An 18,397-nucleotide genomic window follows, 5' to 3' on the forward strand; every position below is an offset into this window, starting at 1 on the left:
ATCCCTGGTCCGGGAACTAAGATCCCATATGCCTCAGGGCAACTAAGCCTGCATGCTACAACTACTGAGCCCATTCGCCCCAGAGTCTGTGGAACCACAGCTAGCGAAGGAGCACACCACAGTGCAAGATCCTGAAAGGTCCCGAAACTAAGATTCGACACAGCCAAATTTAAACAGTTTTTTAAAAAATTCATTCAGAAAACATACAGTCATCCCTCAGTATATACAGGGGGTTTGGTCCCAGGACTCCCCTCAGATACTAAAATCTGTGGACACTGAAGTCCCTTATATAAAATGGCATACTATTTGCATATAACCTCGTTATATACTGGAACATCATCTCTAGATTACTTAAAATACCTAATACAATGTAAATACAAGGTAAACGGTTGTAAATACAATGTAAATGCCATGTAAGTAGTTGCCAGCCCTCAGTAAATTCAAGTTTTGCTTTTTTGGAACATTCTGAAACTTTTTTTTACTGAGTATTTTTGATTCGAAGTTGACTGAATTCATAGATGTGGAATCCAAGGATACAGAGGGTTATTTCCATACACTGATTTCTGAAATGTCATAGTCTTCTCCCTCCTGGGGCTTAAACTGGAGGGTCAGGGGATAGTGTAAGGCAGAGAAACATCAAAGTAATAGAAACAGTTACTATGAAGAAAATGCACAGGAGCCCAATTCAAAATAAAGGGGAGACCTATTTCAGAAGTGTCAGAGAAGGCCTCTAAAGAGCTAAGGTTTGCTACAATTTTAAAATACACTAAAATTTTATTTTTTTTTCCATTTATTTTTATTAGTTGGAGGCTAATTACTTTACAATATTGTAGTGGCTTTTGTCATACGACATGAACCAGCTATGGATTTACATGTATTCCCCATCCCGATCCCCCCTCCCACCTCCCTCTCCACCCGATTCCTCTGGGTCTTCCCAGTGCACCAGGCCCGAGCACTTGTCTCATGCATCCAGCCTGGGCTGGTGATCTGTTTCACCCTAGATAATATACATGTTTCGATGCTGTTCTCTCGAAACATCCCACCCTCGCCTTCTCCCACAGAGTCCAAAATTCTGTTCTGTACATCTGTGTCTCTTTTTCTGTTTTGCATATAGGGTTATTGTTACCGTCTTTCTAAATTCCATATATATGCGTTAGTATACTGTATTGGTCTTTATCTTTCTGGCTTACTTCACTCTGGATAATGGGCTCCAGTTTCATCCATCTCATTAGAACTGATTCAAATGAATTCTTTTTAATGGCTGAGTAATATTCCATGGTGTATATGTACCACAGCTTCCTTATCCATTCATCTGCTGATTGGCATCTAGGTTGCTTCCATGTCCTGGCTATTATAAACAGTGCTGTGATGAACATTGGGGTGCACATAAAACACACTAAAATTTTAAAACTGAGTAAAGTTACTTAGATTAAGGGGATGCAAAAGAGGTAGAAAAGAGAGGGGAAATTATATACAAAAGTCACTGAGTCTCTTTGAAACTAGCAAAGAATTAGCTGGTACCAAAGAGAATCGGGATATAGTAAGTTAGGGGAGAAAGTGGCTTGGAAGAAATATAGAGGGAGACAGGTAGGTACCAGATCACCTTGCATATTAATGTGGACTTAATGATGGGTTTGGGATTTTAGCGAGTGCAACAGGAAACCAAGTGAAAAACGTGAGGATAAAAGGAGCAAAGACATCAAAAATAAACAGTCACTATGGTAAACATTTAGGGCTTCCCTGATGGCTCAGAGGTAAAGCCTCTGTCTGCAATGCAGGAGACCCAGGTTTGATCCCTGAGTCAGGAAGATCCCCTGGAGAAGGACATGGCAACGCATTCCAGTAGTCTTGCCTGGAAAATTCCGTGGGATACAATCCATGGGGTTGCAAAGAGTTGGACACGACTGAGTGACTTCGCTTTCATGGTAAACATTTAGGAGAGGGAAAGTGAGGGCTGGTACATCAAGAGCTAACATTCTGGGGCTTTCCTGGTGACTCAGTGGTAAAGAATCTGCATGCCAATGCAGGAGACATGGGCTTGATCCCTGGTCTGGGAAGATCCCACTTGCTGCAGAGCAACTAATCCCGTATGCCACAATTACTGAGCCTGTGCTCTAGAGCTTGGGAACTGCAACTACTGAAGCCCTCACACCTTGAAGTTCGAGCTAAGCAAGTAGAGAAGTCACTGTAATAAGAAGCCCGAGCACCACAACGAGAGAGTAACCCCACATGCTGATCCTGGAGGAAAGTCAGCACAGTGACAAAGACCAGCACAGTCACAAAATAAAAAAGAGCTAACACTCTAAACTGAGAAGACCAGCTTTCATATGGGCTTTATTATTGCTAACGTTTACCAAAAAAAAAAAGCATATTTTATCATGACTGTCTTGATTTAGTGGAAATTGACAACACTAACACAGATCCTCTGGCTTAGAGTGGAGATAAGTATACAATACTTAACAAAAGACGTAATATTTAATATAAAATAACAGGCCTTTGGAGACTTAATGAAGGCAAAGACTAATTAGAAAAAATTTAAATGTTCAATAACAGAGTAAATGTTTAACCAAAAGAGCTTACTTAATTCAGTTTAGTCGCTCAGTCGTGCCTGACTCTTTGCAACCCCATGGACCACAGCATGCCAGGCTTCCCTGTCCATCACCAACTCCCGGAGTTTACACAAACTCACGTCCATTGCATCGGGGAGACCATCCAACCACCTCACCCTCTGTTGTCCCTTCACCTCCTGTCCTCAATCTTTCCCAGCATCAGGGTCTTTTCCAATGACTCAGTTCTTCCCATCAGGTGGCCAAAGTACTGGAGTTTCAGCTTCAGCATCAGTCCTTCCAATGAATATTCAGGACTGATTTCCTTTAGGATGGACTGGTTGGATCTCCTTGCAGTCCAAGGGACTCTCAAGAGTCTTCTCCAACACCACAGTTCAAAAGCATCAATTCTTCTGTGCTCAGCTTTCTTTATAGTCCAACTCTCACATCCATACATGACTAGAAAAACCATAGCCTTGACTAGATGGACGTTTGTTGGCAAAGTAATGTCTCTGCTTTTTAATATGCTGTCTAGGTTGGCCAAGGCAGAGGAACCAGAGATAAAATTGCCAACATCCGCTGGATCATCAAAAAAGCAAAAGAGTTCCAGAAAAACATCTATTTCTGCTTTATTGACTATGCCAAAGCCTTTGACTGTGTGGATCACAATAAACTGTGGAAAATTTCAAGAGATGGGAATACCAGATCACCTGACCTGCTTCTTGAGAAATCTGTATGCAGGTCAGGAAGTAACAGTTAGAACTGGACATGGTACAACAGACTGGTTCCCAATAGAAAAAGGAGTACGTCAAGGCTATATATTGTCACCCTGCTTATTTAACTTATATGCAGAGTACATTATGAGAAATGCTGGGCTGGATGAAGCACAAGCTGGAATCAAAATTGCTGGGAGAAATATCAATAACTTCAGATATGCAGATGACACCACCCTTATGGCAGAAAGTGAAGAACTAAAGAGCCTCTTGATGAAAGTGAAAGAGGAGAGTGGAAAAGTTGGCTTAAAGCTCAACATTCAGAAAACTAAGATCATGGCATCTGGTCCCATCACTTCATGGCAAATAGATGGGGAAATAGTGGAAACAGTGGCTGACTTTTATTTTCTGGGCTCCAAAATCACTGCAGATGGTGGCTGCAGCCATGAAATTAAAAGATGCTTACTCCTTGGAAGGAAAGTTATGACCAACCTAGATAGCATATTAAAAAGCAAAGACATTACTTTGCCAACAAAGGTCCATCTAGTCAAGGCTGTGGTTTTTCCAGTAGTCATGTATGATGTGAGAGTTGGAAGCTAAGCACCGAAAATTGATGCTTTTGAACTGTGGTGTTGGAGAAGACTCTTGAGAGTCCCTTGGGCTGCAAGGAGATCCAACCAGTCCATCCTAAAGGAAATCAGTCCTGAATTCTCATTGGAAGGACTGAGGCTGAAGCTGAAACTCCAATACTTTGGCCACCTGATGCAAAGAAATGACTCACTGGAAAAGACCCTAATGCTGGGAAAGATTGAGGGCAGGAGGTAAAGGGGACAACAGAGGATGAGATGGTTGGATGGCATCACTGACTCAGTGAACATCACCAACTCAAAGGACATGAGTTTGGGTAAACTCCGAGAGTTGGTGATGGACAGGGAGGCCTGGCCTGCTGCGATTCATGGGGTTGCAAAGAGTCGGACACGACTGAGTGACTGAACTGAACTGAACCAGGGTGGTCACGGCTTTTCTTCCAAGGAACAAGTATCTTTTAATTTCATGGCTGCAGTCACCATCTGCAGCGATTTTGGAGCCCCAAAAAATAAAGTCTGTCACTGTTTCCACTGTTTCTCCATCTATTCACCATGAAGTGATGGGACCGGATGCCATGACCTTAGTTTTCTGAATGTTGAGCTTTAATCCAACTTTTTCACTCTCCTCTTTCACTTTCATCAAGTGCCTCTGTAGTTCTTCTTAGATTTCTGCCCTAACAGAGGTATCATCTGCATATCTGAGGTTATTGATATTTTTCTTGGCAATCTTGATTCCAGGTTCTGCTTCATCCAGCCTGGCATTTTGCATGATGTACTCTGAATATAAGTTGAATAAGCAGGGTGACAATATACAGCCCTGATGTACTCCTTTCCCGATTTGGAACCAGTCTGCTGTTCCATGTCCAGTTCTAACCTGTTGCTTCCTGACCTGCATACATATTTCTCGGGAGGCAGTTCAGGTGGTCTAGTATTCCCATCTCTTTAAGAATTTTCTAGTTTGTTGTGGTCCACACAGTCAAAGGCTTTGTTATTAAGGCAGACATTTAAAAACCTATTTTTGAAGGACTTCCCTGGTGGTCCAGTGGTTAAGACCCCATGCTTCCATTGCAGGGGGTGCAGGTTTAATCTCTAGTTGGGGAACTAATATTCCACATGCCATGGGGAAAAAGGGTTTTTTAATATTTATTTCTAAAAACATTTAATTGCATGAGTAAATGGTAATGACTAATATTAAGTGAAAAAAGCAGGTTATTAAAACTATCTATTGCATTATTTCCTTTTTAGAAAAAAGAATCAACAGTATATATAAACACATACAAGGATAAAAATGCTGGAAGGACAAACACCAGTACTTCCATAATATCATTATACATATGGATGATAAGATGCTGTGTGTTATTTAGTCTATTTTCAAAGTTTGCTGCACTGAGCATGAATTACATTTTCTTAATGCAAAGTGATTTTTTTTTTGATAGAATAATTTATTATTATTATTATTTTAATTTATCCTTTTTTTCCCACTTATTTTTATTAGTTGGAGGCTAATTATTTTACAATATTGTAGTGGTTTTTGCCATACATTGACATGAATCAGGCATGGATTTTGCAAAGTGATTTTTAACATTACTGTAATTTAAACTATGAATTGTTGTTTCTTCTTGCCTGTTGAGAAAACTCTTATGTCTACAACTATGTTTAATAAACAAACTTTTTTGAGGTCAAGGAAATTACTGGTATGTTCTCCCATAAAACTGACCCTGGTAGCAATTTTTAAAAACTAAGATTATTAAACTGAACTAATGGAAGTTTTCTAATACATTAGACAGTCATTATTCCCACTCCTAAAAAGAGATAACTCTTTATAAAAAGAAATGAGTCTTCTTTGTTTTTTTTGCCTGTGCCTTGTAGCATACTGAATCTTAGTTCTCCGACCAGGGATCAAACTTAGTTCTCCGACCAGGGATCAAACTTCCGAGTGGAAGCTCGGAATCCTAACCACTGGACCACCAGGGAATTCCCAGAAATGAACCCTTTTTAGAGGGCATTTTAAATGATTCTATTGTGAAAATTTCATTTGCAAATAGTTAGTTTAGGAAACCAAAGGACAGCTGCAAAAAGCAAGAGGCAAAAACAACACACAATTTAATAATATATAAACATGGTCTGAGCAATTTCCATATATACCCAAGTCCCAAAATTCAAAATTCTTTCCTTTGACCAAACATTCATACTACCATCTGTTTGTTCATCCATTTTTTCACTAGTTGCCAAATGCTATTGATGTTAGGTGCTGTGTAAACAAAAATGATTACCACAATCAACGTAAAGAACAGTCTAGTTAGGGGACACTCTCAGAAAAATATATGTGCTATAATATACATAAACTGTGGGCTATAACATAAAAGTGGCACAACAGAAACCTAAAAAGAGTGTTACAGAAGAGCTGCCAAGAAGAGTTGAGGGAAGTTTGATAACGGAAAAATAAATCTGGCTGAGTTTTAAAGCAACAATAGGAGTATGATAGATGAAAAAGAAGGAATAAAAGATGAGAAATCATGTAGGCACACAAGAAAACAGGGTAGAGTTTATGGTATTTCAAAGAGTGGTGGTGATTAACCTGTTTGGAACAAGATCAAGAAGAATTTTTCAGACTATGCAAATCTGACCTCTACCCTCTAAGCCAGGGATTAGCCAACTTCTGTAAAGAACCAGACAGTGTACATTTTTGACTTTGCAGACCAAACGGTCTCCGTCAGGACTACTCATCTCTGCCGTTATACCAGCACAGACACTATGTGGACCAAAGAACATGCCTGTATTCCAATAATACTTAATTTACAAAGCAGGCAGCAGACCAGACTCGGCCCACAGCTCAGAGTCTGCAGGCCCCTGCTTTGAGAACTAGGGAACTGCCTGTGGCTTGTAAGCAGGGAAGTGACAAGATCAGTGCTGTGATTTAGAAAGATAATTCTGGGGGCAGCAGTATGGAGAAGGGACTGAAGGAAAATGTTAAAGACACCTAGACAGAGAGAGGATAAGGATATGAGCTGAGGCCAGACTGGTACAGGCTAAAGAAAAGGGTTTTGTTTGAGAAATATTAGCATGGTATTATCCACAAGCAAGGAAAAGCTAAGAATGACTACATTTGGGTGCCCAATGCCTGGCAAGACACCACTAACCAAAACAGGGAAGGGAGAATGGGAGAGTTTGAGCATAATGGGCTTGAAATGTTGAAGGACATTCAGGTGGAGAGGTACCAAAGACAGATACACAGATGAAACAATGGTTTATGACAGAAAAAGAGGTTGGAGGTTCATAGTGACTAAGTGGTAGCTAAAGTAATGGGCGCAGCTAGGGTATCTCAAAGAGAAAATATGGAAGAAGGCTGAGGACTGACTCAGTGCTCATCTCCAACTCACTTCCTCTCTTCCTTGCATTACTGTGTGCCAGGCTTTACAGCTGACTCACACACACAGTGGAACTTAACCAGCACAAAACTCCTCGAGAACATGTACGGAACACTCACAGAATATGTCCTACAAGCAAAGTACTGTGGGAAAAATAAAGATGAATAAAACTTGATACCCATCATCAGGAGATGTACAAACTGGCAGAGAAATCAATTGAGATGTTTTTTAAATCAAGCTACAGTTTGCAAAAAAAAAAAAAAAAAAACCTGTACCCGCCCCCCAAATCAGGAAATTAACACAATTTAAATATTGTTCAAGATAGTAGGTCTACATAACCAGACAGTTGACTCAAATGAAACAAAAATAAAATCTATGGGAATTCCCTGGTGGTCCAGTGGTTAGGACTTTGTGCTCTCAAATGCCAAGGGCCCAGGTTCAACCCCTGGTTGGGGAACTAAAGTCCCACAAGCTTCATGAGGCAGTCAAAATAAACATATAAGACTCATGTAAAACAAAATATACATCTTCCCTACTTCTATACTACTGCTGGCTATAGTTACAAGGTGCTTATAGGTTACAGACAACTCCACTCCATCCTCAGAGTAACTCTTTGCACAGACTATTCCACTGACTCCTCACAAATACTCTAAGGCAATTACTAAGATTCTCTGGTATTACTAAAAAAAGATCTAGAGAAGAACTGGCCCAAAGTCACACAGCTAGCAAGAAGGAAAGTCAGGATTCCACTGAAGCTCACATCTGATTCCAAAACCTGTTTCGTGACCATTACACTGTACCTATGCCAGAGAGATTCACAGCATTTCTCTCATTTCTGGTTTCTTGGGGAGAAAGTTACTATCCTACTGCTTGTGGTGAAGAGAGCAAGAAAAACAAGATGGAAGAGAAAGGGCCCCAATTTACAGGAACCCTGTGACCACCCAGAAATAGAAGAAAGTCGTCTGATGAGATCCACAATGACAGTGGTGATTACTGTTGATGCAAATCTTGCCAAGCAAGTCTGGAGAATACAAGTTCTCTTCTTGGGTTGCTATAAACCTGGTTTCTGGGCATTCACAGTGTGAATATTTTATAGGCCTTAAGATCCAACAGTATGAATTATTCAGAGAGCTAAAGCACTTTTGGAAAAGACATTTTACATACCTAATCTCAGGATGCTTCTTTGCCTTCTCACCTATAAATCATCTATTAACAAGAATAAAATTTAGGAAGTAGAACCAATTTTGTTACAAGATTTAAAACTAAAAGCCAAAGTAAAGGACAGGGAGCTTAGGTTTTTAAGGAGACTCTAATCCTGTAGCTATACAATTTGCCCCAGTAATATCCTTAACAACTTTTAATTATTCAAAACATGATTTATTCAAAATGGTGAACCCTTCTCTATACTGCTTCCCTATGCAGTTGATTCACAGATTTAAGTTTCCATACATTCAACTACTTGCCTGACACCCTCTGGCTGTCCCAAAGTTACTTCAAAATCAGCATGCCCAAACACAAATTCAAATGCATGGTCCCCTCCTCCAAATCTGATCCTAGTCCAGGATTCTCTACAACTAATGAATCAGCAGTCATTCGATTACATAAGCCAGAAATGCAGGTGTCTTCCTCGTTACTTCTTTCTTACCTGTCACATCCCTCACCTGACTGTGCCTCCTTTAACTCTCTCAGGGCTTCCCTGGTGTCTCAGCTGGTAAAGAATCCACCTGCAATGCGGAAGACCTGGGTTCGATCCCTGGGTTGGGAAGCTCCCCTGGAGAAGGGAAAGGATACCCACTCCAGTATTCCGGCCTGGAGAATTCTATAAACTGTATAGTCCATGGCGTTGCAGTGTGTTAGACATGACTGAGCAACTGTCACTTAACTCTCTCAAGCTTAACCTCCACCTCTCCCTTCCAGCACCATCACCGTCCCTCTGTCACCTGTCCCATGACAACAGGTTCCCGACTGATCCAGCCTCATCCACTCCTGCCCTCATCAGTATGTTCCCCATACCACAGTACAACGTTGTTTTTAAAAGGCACAAAGCTGGCATCTCCTTCCTGCTTAAAACCTTTCACCATCTTTCCATTTTTAAAGACAGAGACGCTACAGAATGGCCCAGCACTTACTTTCCTCAAGCTGCTCTTGAAATACTTTCTCCTCTCCCCTCCGGTGATCCTCGTTTCTTTTAGTGCCTCATGCTTGCTGAATCACCCCATACAAACCACACCCACTCCGCGTGATGCCTACCTTTCCATCCCCAGCTCACCTGGTTAAACTCCTACTCACAATGCCAGATGTCCCCTTAGTTGTGACTTCTTCACTCAAACATCAGCTTTCCTTTCATTCATTCAAGCTTTTACAGAGTGCCGGCTACATGCCAGGCCCTGCTGTGGACACTTAAGATACAACAATGAGCAGATAAAAAGCACTGGCCATGTGGAGCTTTGGCAGTGGGAAAGAAGGGAGATGGGAGTGACACAACAAACGTAATTTAAAGAGTAAATTACAGACCATGTTAGAAAAGGATAAGTGCCGTGAGGGAGACGACAAAGCAGACTGGGGCACTGGGAGTATGGATGAGGTGGGGCCGGCGGAAAGGTCAAACTGGGGTCAAGGCAGGCCCCATAGAGAAGATGACACCTGAGGGCATGAGTCAGCCGCGAATGTCAGACAGGGAGAACAGAGAGGCAGAGGCCCCAGGGCAGGACTGGTTATTCAAGGAGCAACGTGGAGGCAGGAGAGGCTGCGGTGGAGTGAGCTGGGAAAGTAGACCAGAGACGTAACAGGGTAGCCTCAGAGGCTACTGCGAGAACTTTAGTCTTTACTGATCAAAACTGGGAGCCCTGAGGGAGTCCAAGAAGTGTGACTTACATTTAAAAGGATCCCTTAGGCTGCTGTGGGGAGAACAGATTGCCAGGGGATGAGTGGAAGGAGAGAAACCAGTTAAAAGTTTGTTGAAATAAACCAGGTGGATGATGGTAACGGAATCCATGATCTCCTGACTCCATGGCGAGATCTAATTCCCCTAGTATTTCAGTATTAATCTTCTATGTGATCAATACCTCCCTCCCTCTGAAGAAAGTAAGCTTCCACGTCCGCTTTTGCTCACTGTGGTTCTCCCAGAGCTTAGCACAGTACATGGCATAAAAAGGCAAGCCAATACTTGCTAAATGACTGAATCTAACTATTCTGTCTTTCAAACTCAGAAATGCAATATATGTCTCATTATCCTGTCACCAAAAAAAAGAAGAGTCTACTTTATGCTGCTGCTGCTAAGTCGCTTCAGTTGTGTCCGACTCTGTGAGACCTCATAGACCGCAGCCCACCAGGCTCCCCTGTCCCTGGGATTCTCCAGGCAAGAACACTGGGGTGGGTTGCCATTTCCTTCTCCAATGCATGAAAGTGAAAAGTGAAAGTGAAGTCACTCAGCTGTGTCTGACTCTTTGCGGCTCCATAGACCACAGCCCATCAGGCTCCTCCATCCATGGGATTTTCCAAGCTAGAGTACTGGAGTGGGTTGCCATTGCCTTCTCCAGTCTACTTTATACCTAGGTTTATTTAAATTGATACTTTGTAAACACTGGTAATAAAAAGCGCTATTTCAGTGAAGGAAATAAAATCTTGCCATGACAATATATTTAAGCATATTATTCTTAAAACCATCCTCCGTGCTTTCTCAAGTCCATATTTTGCCAGAACTTTCTAAAAACTCAGATTGGGGGACTTCCCCTGGAGGCCTAGTGGTTAAGACTCCCTGCTTCCACTTGGGCATGGGTTTGCTCCCTTGCTGGGGAATTAAGATCCAATAAGCACAGTCAAGAAAAAAAAAAGTAGTTTAAAAACAAACTCAGGTAGGATCATGCCATTTATTCTAAAACTTTCAATGGCCCAAGATAAAGTCAAATGACACAGGATACTTACAGTCTCCCCCTAATATAGCTTCCTTATCTCCTACTATCCTGAGGTACTCCTCACTCCAGTCACAAAGAAAGAAAAGGGAGAAGACAGCCAATACTTACCAAATACCTACTGTTAGGCAAACTGTTATATACTTTCAATATATTCACTTATATATTTCTGTATCTATTCCTATATATGTCCTCAGAATGGCTCTTCATTTCTTTGTCTACAGACAAACTCCCAATTCAACCTTCAGGACACACATCAGCCAAGTTTGGAAATAACTGAATCAGATGACATCAAGGGTCCCTTCCATTGTGAAGATTCTGAGAACCATCATCTTTCCAGTCATGAAGTAGTCTCCAAAAGCAATATGAGGTAGAAGGTTCAAAAGATTTCACCATTAAACTTATCTATGTGTTTAACCAACCAAGTGAAATGTGTAAGCCATTACTGGTCCTCATTTCAAAAAAAATAAAAAAAAACTCTTAAGGCAGTCTGGGCCAATTGGGGAAATCAGAATACAGGTCAGAGAACATTACAGAATTGTGGTTATGTAAAGAGAATGACCTTGTTAGGAGATGCTTGCTTACTATTTGGGGGTGAGGTGTCAGTGTCAGCAACATATGAGCAAATGGTTCAGCAAAGAGGAAGAAAAAAATAAGGCAAATTTGGCAAAATGTTAAATCTACTGTTCAATTTTTCTGTATGTTTAAAAATTTTGTATAATAAAAAGCTGGAAAAAAATAGAGCGGCAGACTATCATGAGTTGCCACCTAAATAAGATGACTGCTACACACCCCAGAGCTGATCTAGCCACAGGAAAACATCACTCACTTTTGGAGGCCACCTTTACCCAGGTTTGCCTGAAGGAGCCCTGCCTGGGAATCTTTGCATCCTCTGGGATTGCTCAGAAAATGCTCAGATTGCTCAGGGAAACTGGCCCCGGTCACAGCTCTGAACCCAAGTAGGTGAAAGGGAACCCATCACCTGCCAAACAGTAATGGGCAGATAAAGACCTGAGTAAGAACGTTTCCAAAGGGCACAAAGGAAGTAGACGCCTAGATGCCAATTACCCTCCTTCAGCGTCAGCCACCACCCAGGCAGCTTAAAGTACAGTCTGTGGAGTTAGCACCGGCCTGGGCCCTCGCCTACATCAGCCTCTTCCCAGCTGTGCCTTCCTGGCCAGGCTCATTTAATTCCATTTTTAATGGAATAGTTGCTATGTGACTGGCACTGTTCAGGCTTTTTTTTTTTTTTAATTGGAGGATAATCCTTTTACAATGTTGTGCTGATTTCTGCTGTACAGCAATGGCAGTCAGCTATAAGCATACATATACCCCTCCCTCTTGAGCCTCCCCCTCCCCAGCCCACCCTCTAGGTCATCACAGAGCACCAAGCTGATCTCCCTGAGCTATATAGCGGGTTCCTGCTAGCTGTCTATTTTAAACATGGTGGTGTATATACGTCAATGCTACTCTCCATTTGTCTCACCCTCTCCTTCCCCTGCAGAGTCCACAACTGTTCAAGCTTTAAATATCCCTAGGCTGTGGTCTTCTGATGTGTAAACTGGGGCTATGACAGCACATCCTTCGATAAGTGAGAATTAAGAAGACAGGCACTGTTCAGCACATGGGCTCACTTGATGCTATCAACCACTACCCACCAAGAAGAGGGTTCACAAACATCACAAACATGAGACCGCTTTGAAGACAGCCTTCTGTTTATGGCAGTACTGCCATTCAGTTCAGTCGCTCAGTTGTGTCCAACTCTTTGTAACCCCATGGACTGCAGCACGCCAGGCCTCCCTGTCCATCACCAACTCCCAGAGCCTATCCAAACTCATGTCCATCGAGTCGGTGATGCCATCCAACCATCTCATCCTCTGTCGTCCCCTTCTCCTCCTGCCCTCAGTCTTTCCCAGCATCAGGATCTTTTCCAATGAGTCAGCTCTTCGCATCAGGTGGCCAAAGTATTGGAGTTTCAGCTATCACTTAATCAAAAACAACTATTACTATCTTTGGGTGAAGATGTATCTAAGCATCTCATTTTGCTCCCTCCTGAAACGTCACTAAAAACTGCAATCAGTAAAAGGAGTCATGAATACAATGATGAGGAAAACAGAAGAGGAGACAAAGAGCAGTAAAATTTTGAAAGTTGCAAAGCAGATAGACCATGGTCACTGACTGAGCATGCCCAAGAAAGCTGGACGTCCAAGCCAGTAGCAGGGAAAGCTGAAAACCAGCACAGTAAAGGCTTGAGGGAGGCAGGAAAACAAGTTACGGACCAGAACCTGTCCCCTTTCTCTTCACTCAGTCTTTCAGTCATGTCCGGCTCCTTGCGATCCCATGGACTGTAGCCCACCAGGCTCCCCTGTCCGTGGGGATTCTCCAGGCAAGAATGCCGGAGTGGGTTGCCAGGCCCTCCATGGACTGGCAACTGCCTCATCCATATCCAGACAGAAGTCTGAAGTTTTCCCCTACGTCTGGCCTTCTGGACTGAGGGATACCAGGTACAATGACAGACTCAGGCATCAGACTGAAAACTGGACAGAAGCGACTGCCATTCCTCTGTTCTGGTGCAGGAGACTGAAGCCAGATCCCTTCCAGACAGAAGTCTGAAAAGCTACGCAGAGAAGGGAAACTTAAAATCATTACAACCTCAGAAACAAGAGAACATATTGCATCTTAAAGCAAGAACAGCATGTTATCATAAGAAACATTTGGAGACTAAAAAATAGCCTTTGAATATTGAAAGTATAACCAAGGGGTTTTCTTAAATCCAAATATAAAGTTTGGGAAGTAAAAGTTAAGAAAATCTAGCAGTAAGTAGATGGAAAACAGAAGAAAACAGGTAAGAAAATGAGAAGACCTTTACAAGGCTCACATCCAAGTAACAGGTGTTTCAGGAGGAACTACAGAGAAAATATGAGGGAGAAAAATAACAAAATATTCAGGAAAATTTTTCCAGAATAGGAAGAACTGTATTTTCAGATTTAAAGGGCTCATCAAATACTCAAAATAATGGATGAAAACAGACCCACACTAAGACACACCATTTTAAATTTCAAATCATTGAAGTCAAAGCAGAAAATGTGTGTGTGTGTGTGTGTGTGTGTGTGTGCGCGCGCATGCATGCTCAGTTGTTTTTGATTTTTTGCAACTTCATGGACTGTAGCCCACCAAGCTCCTCTGTCCATGGAATTTTCCAAGCAAGAACACCAGAGGGGGCTGCCACTTCCTTCTCTAGGGGTTCTTCCTGACACAGGGATTGAACCTGCATCTCCTGCATTGCAGGCAGATTTTTTTACCCATTGAGCCATTGGGGAAGCCCCCAAATCACTGAAGTCAAAGCAGAAAACAGTCTGCAGAAATTAAAAAACAAACAAACAAATGGTTCCCATACAAAGGATCAAGAATCATAATCAAAACTCCCCTTGTCAGGAAACTACTGGTGTCTGAGTGCCGTCAGAGCGAGTAAAAAGCAACAAAAGATCTCCACACAGGAGAGCTAACTGGAGCCCCGCTGGGCCCCCAGACAGGGAAAACCGGCCGGAATGAAGCAGGGTCCCACTGTTCCGCCAGCTTTTTCACGTGAGGACTGAATGCCCCGTGAACCTGGCGCTGACTCCCACTAATCCGTCCTCAGCGGGGCTCCGGCTGGATCCTGATCATACACCGAGTCCTGCAGCCAACATCAGCAAAGGACACTCGCTTTTCTTACAGAAGGTTCTGCTCTGACCTACCCTGGTAACTGCAGGGAGGCCACGGAGAGCAGGCCACTCCCTCTGACCGTATTTCTGCCGTCCTTCCAGTGTTTTCTTCACACTAGAGCCTCCCAGATCCCCTGAGATAGCAGTAAACGTCTCCCAAGACTCACCCAGAGCACTGCCCACTGACCTCTTCAGAAAGGGCCCCTGTCGGGAAAAGTCAAAGAAGCTGAAGCCGTTCTGTCTCCCTCCTCTTTCCTGGAAGCTTTCATCTTGAAGTGACAATAAATACTGTCCTTTCCTCACATGGTCAGGATTGTGCTCGCAATTACGAAACAAAATTTTAGTCTCAAGGGCAGAAAGCACTAGCATTTTTTTTAATAAGCCTGTTTGGACCTCATCTGTGCTCTGGGGGAAATAATTTCCTTATCTCAGTTTACTTAATGAACAATCCACTGTTAATAAAGACACAGTTTATCGTCCTATAAGGTTTGTACTTAACTGCAGAAATTAATAAGGTGTGATCATTATAGCCTTGTACAAATGATTCATCACAAAGGTATTACAATTCTGTTGCCCTCTGGAACATTAATCAATTATATCTAATTCAGTACTTTTATTGAGATAGTCCTTTCTCTAGGGACTGCATACATATCTGTTTCTTAAGTGCTCTTAAATAAACCTACTCTTGGCAGCACTTTCACAGTAACAGTAAAATAAAACTTTGAAACATGCTGTTTGTATGTAATATGTTTTTAACACTATTCACTCAAAACTAAATATACTGTTTAAGATGTGTAAATATTTACATGTGTGTACATATATGTATATGTGTATATTTATGCATTCATGTGTAACGCTTATTTGATAAAGCAAGAGAAAGATTAACTTCTATCAGGATAGAGGCTCTCTCTGGAAGAAAGATGTAAATGTTTCCTTTCTTAATGTAGTTGTAGATACAGTGCTGATCACTGCAACAGTATTTATTCCCCACAACCTTCCCATACCTGAGACACCTTCCACAACAAAAGGAAGTTATTTCAAAAGAGAACAAGAATTCCAGTTACTGTTGTATATTCCGGGGGGATTACCACCGGAGGGTGTTACACAACACGCCTGTTCACATTTTCTCTTCCTGAGGGCCCTCTATTCATTCCTGCTAAGCCAATCAAGTGAGTCAATATAACCTTAAAGTCAACACCACTAAGTGGCAACAAGGTTAAAAAATTCACCATAATTTAACCTGGTACTCAAAAATGTTTTTGATCCAGCCTCTAAATATTAAAAGACACACAGATACTAAGAAATGCATTTAAATCAAACAAATTAGCTATTGTCTTTAAATTGTAAAGTACTTCAAGTTACAGAAAGATTCCACGTGAAAAGAGCAGGAAAATTATACTCTAAAATACAATAATCTGTTTAAACTACCTACCTGAGACTTATCCTACAATTTCCAAAGATATTCACATAGTAAACCCTTTTTTTTTTTTAACATAGTAAATCTTTTAATGGCTAAAACTCAGAAGTAACCAAAACATCCACCAATGAGTGTTCAATAAAATATATTAAAGTACTTCTAAACAGTGGCATGCTTGACAGCATTTTAAAAATGTGGTAGGTCCACACTGATATGATTCTGTCCTTATATTAAGTAGGCTGCCCAACAGTATCATGGTACTATCCCCCTCCCGGGGTTTCCCAGGTGGCACCACTGTCATAGAACTTGTCTGCCAATGCACGAGATGTAAGAGTTGCAGGTTTGACCCCTGGGTTGGGAAGATCCCCTGGAGGAGGGCACAGCAACCCACTCCAGTATTCTTGCCTGGAGAATCCCACGGACGAAGGAGCCTGGTGGGCTATGGTCCTTTGGCTCACAAAGAGTTGGACAAGACTGAGGTGATTTAACACAGCACATCGCCTCCTCAGTTCAGTTCAGTTTTTTGCTCAGTTGTGTCTGACTCTTTGCGACCCCATGAATCGCAGCACGCCAGGCCTCCCTGTCCATCACCAACTCCAGGAGTTTACTCAAACTCATGCCCATTGAGTCAGTGATGCCATTCAGCCATCTCATCCTCTGTCGTCCCCTTCTCCTCCTGCCCCCAACCCTCCCAGCATCAGGGTCTTTTCCAATGAGTCAGCTCTTTCCATGAGGTGGCCAAAGTACTGGAGTTTCAGCTTCAACATCAGTCCTTCCAATGAACACCCAGGACTGATCTCCTTTAGGATGGACTGGTTGGATCTCCTTGCAGCCCAAGGGACTCTCAAGAGTCTTCTCCAACACCACAGTTCAAAAGCATCAATTCTTCAGCACTCGGCTTTCTTCACAGTCCAACTCTCACATCCATACATGACTACTGGAAAAACCATAGCCTTGACTAGATGGACCTTTGTTGGAAAAGTAATGTCTCTGCTTTTTAATATGCTAAGTTGGTCATAACTTTCCTTCCAAGGAGTAAATGTCTTTTAATTTCATGGCTGCAGTCACCATCTGCAGTGATTTTGGAGTCCAAAAAAATAAAGTTAGCCACTGTTGCCACTGTTTCCCCATCTATTTCCCATGAAGTGATGGGACCAGATGCTATGATCTTAGTTTTCTGAATGTTGAGCTTTAAGCCAACTTTTTCACTGTCCTCTTTCACTTTCAACAAGAGGCCCTTTAGTTCCTCTTCACTTTCTGCCATAAAGGTAGTGTCGTTTGCATATCTGAGGTTATCTATATTTCTTCCAGCAATTTTGATTCCAGCTTGTGCTTCTTCCAACCCAGCGTTTCACATGATCCCCTCCTAGGGACTGGAATTGAGGGTGCAAAGTAAAGAAACAAGGAGTTCTAACTTATTCTAACCTTTTACTTGACACACTTCTATGTTGTTTTTCTTTTTTTTTTTTTTTTTGGCACTTGGGATCTTAGCTCTTAGACCAGGAAGAGAACCCCTTCTCCCTGCAGGAGAAGCGCACAGCTCTAACCACTGGACGGACAGGGAATTCCCTGGTTTCAATTTTTCACTTGATATTCCTCTGTAACAATAAAAAAAAAATTCACAACCAGAATGCCTTACGGTAATCATTTAAAGGAGTCGATAAGGATAAAATAAGATAAATTCTTTACCCTGGAGTTCAGAAGTGAATTCAGAAATGACCAGCCAGTTAAGGCTGCCCTAATCCTAATGGGCGGAGGAGGATGGAGGTGGGGAAGGCGTGTCTCCGGAAGAGGAACACGGCGCCCTCGCCTGCTCTCATTAAACCAGCCTTTCCTGCCGCATCGATACTCAAGATAACTTCAGGTTTTCTTCTTAAGGACAAAGAGGCTTGCAACAGTATTATCGGCTTAAAACTAAAAAAAAAAAAAAAAAAAAAAAAAAAGGTCTAATGTTTGTTCTACGTCTGAAAACTGTTTGCAAAAAGAGAAGACAAGTGTCTGAAGATGATGGCAAATAAGTGTGACAAGCCTGAGAGTTAGAGGCTTGGGAACTGTGAAGCTAAGGAGTGTTAAGAGTGCGGGTAGGTGAGGAGTTTGAGAGAAGAGGTGGCACACCGCGAAGAGAAATCAAGGTCTTTGAGAGGCACAAGG

General features: G+C 42.1%; 1 protein-coding gene and 1 non-coding gene across 2 annotated transcripts in view; one reads left to right on the top strand and one right to left on the bottom strand.

Moving 5' to 3' along the window:
- TMEM50B (transmembrane protein 50B) overlaps positions 1 to 18,397 on the bottom strand; it is a 39,411-nt gene that overhangs the window by 20,085 nt on the left and 929 nt on the right. The gene's annotated exons all lie outside the window — the stretch shown is intronic.
- Positions 7,598 to 7,671, top strand: TRNAE-CUC (transfer RNA glutamic acid (anticodon CUC)). Its single transcript has one exon. It is a non-coding gene; the product is annotated as a tRNA-Glu (tRNA).

Source organism: Muntiacus reevesi, chromosome 21 (assembly GCF_963930625.1).
Source record: "Muntiacus reevesi chromosome 21, mMunRee1.1, whole genome shotgun sequence".
NCBI classification, from domain to species: Eukaryota; Metazoa; Chordata; class Mammalia; order Artiodactyla; family Cervidae; genus Muntiacus; species Muntiacus reevesi.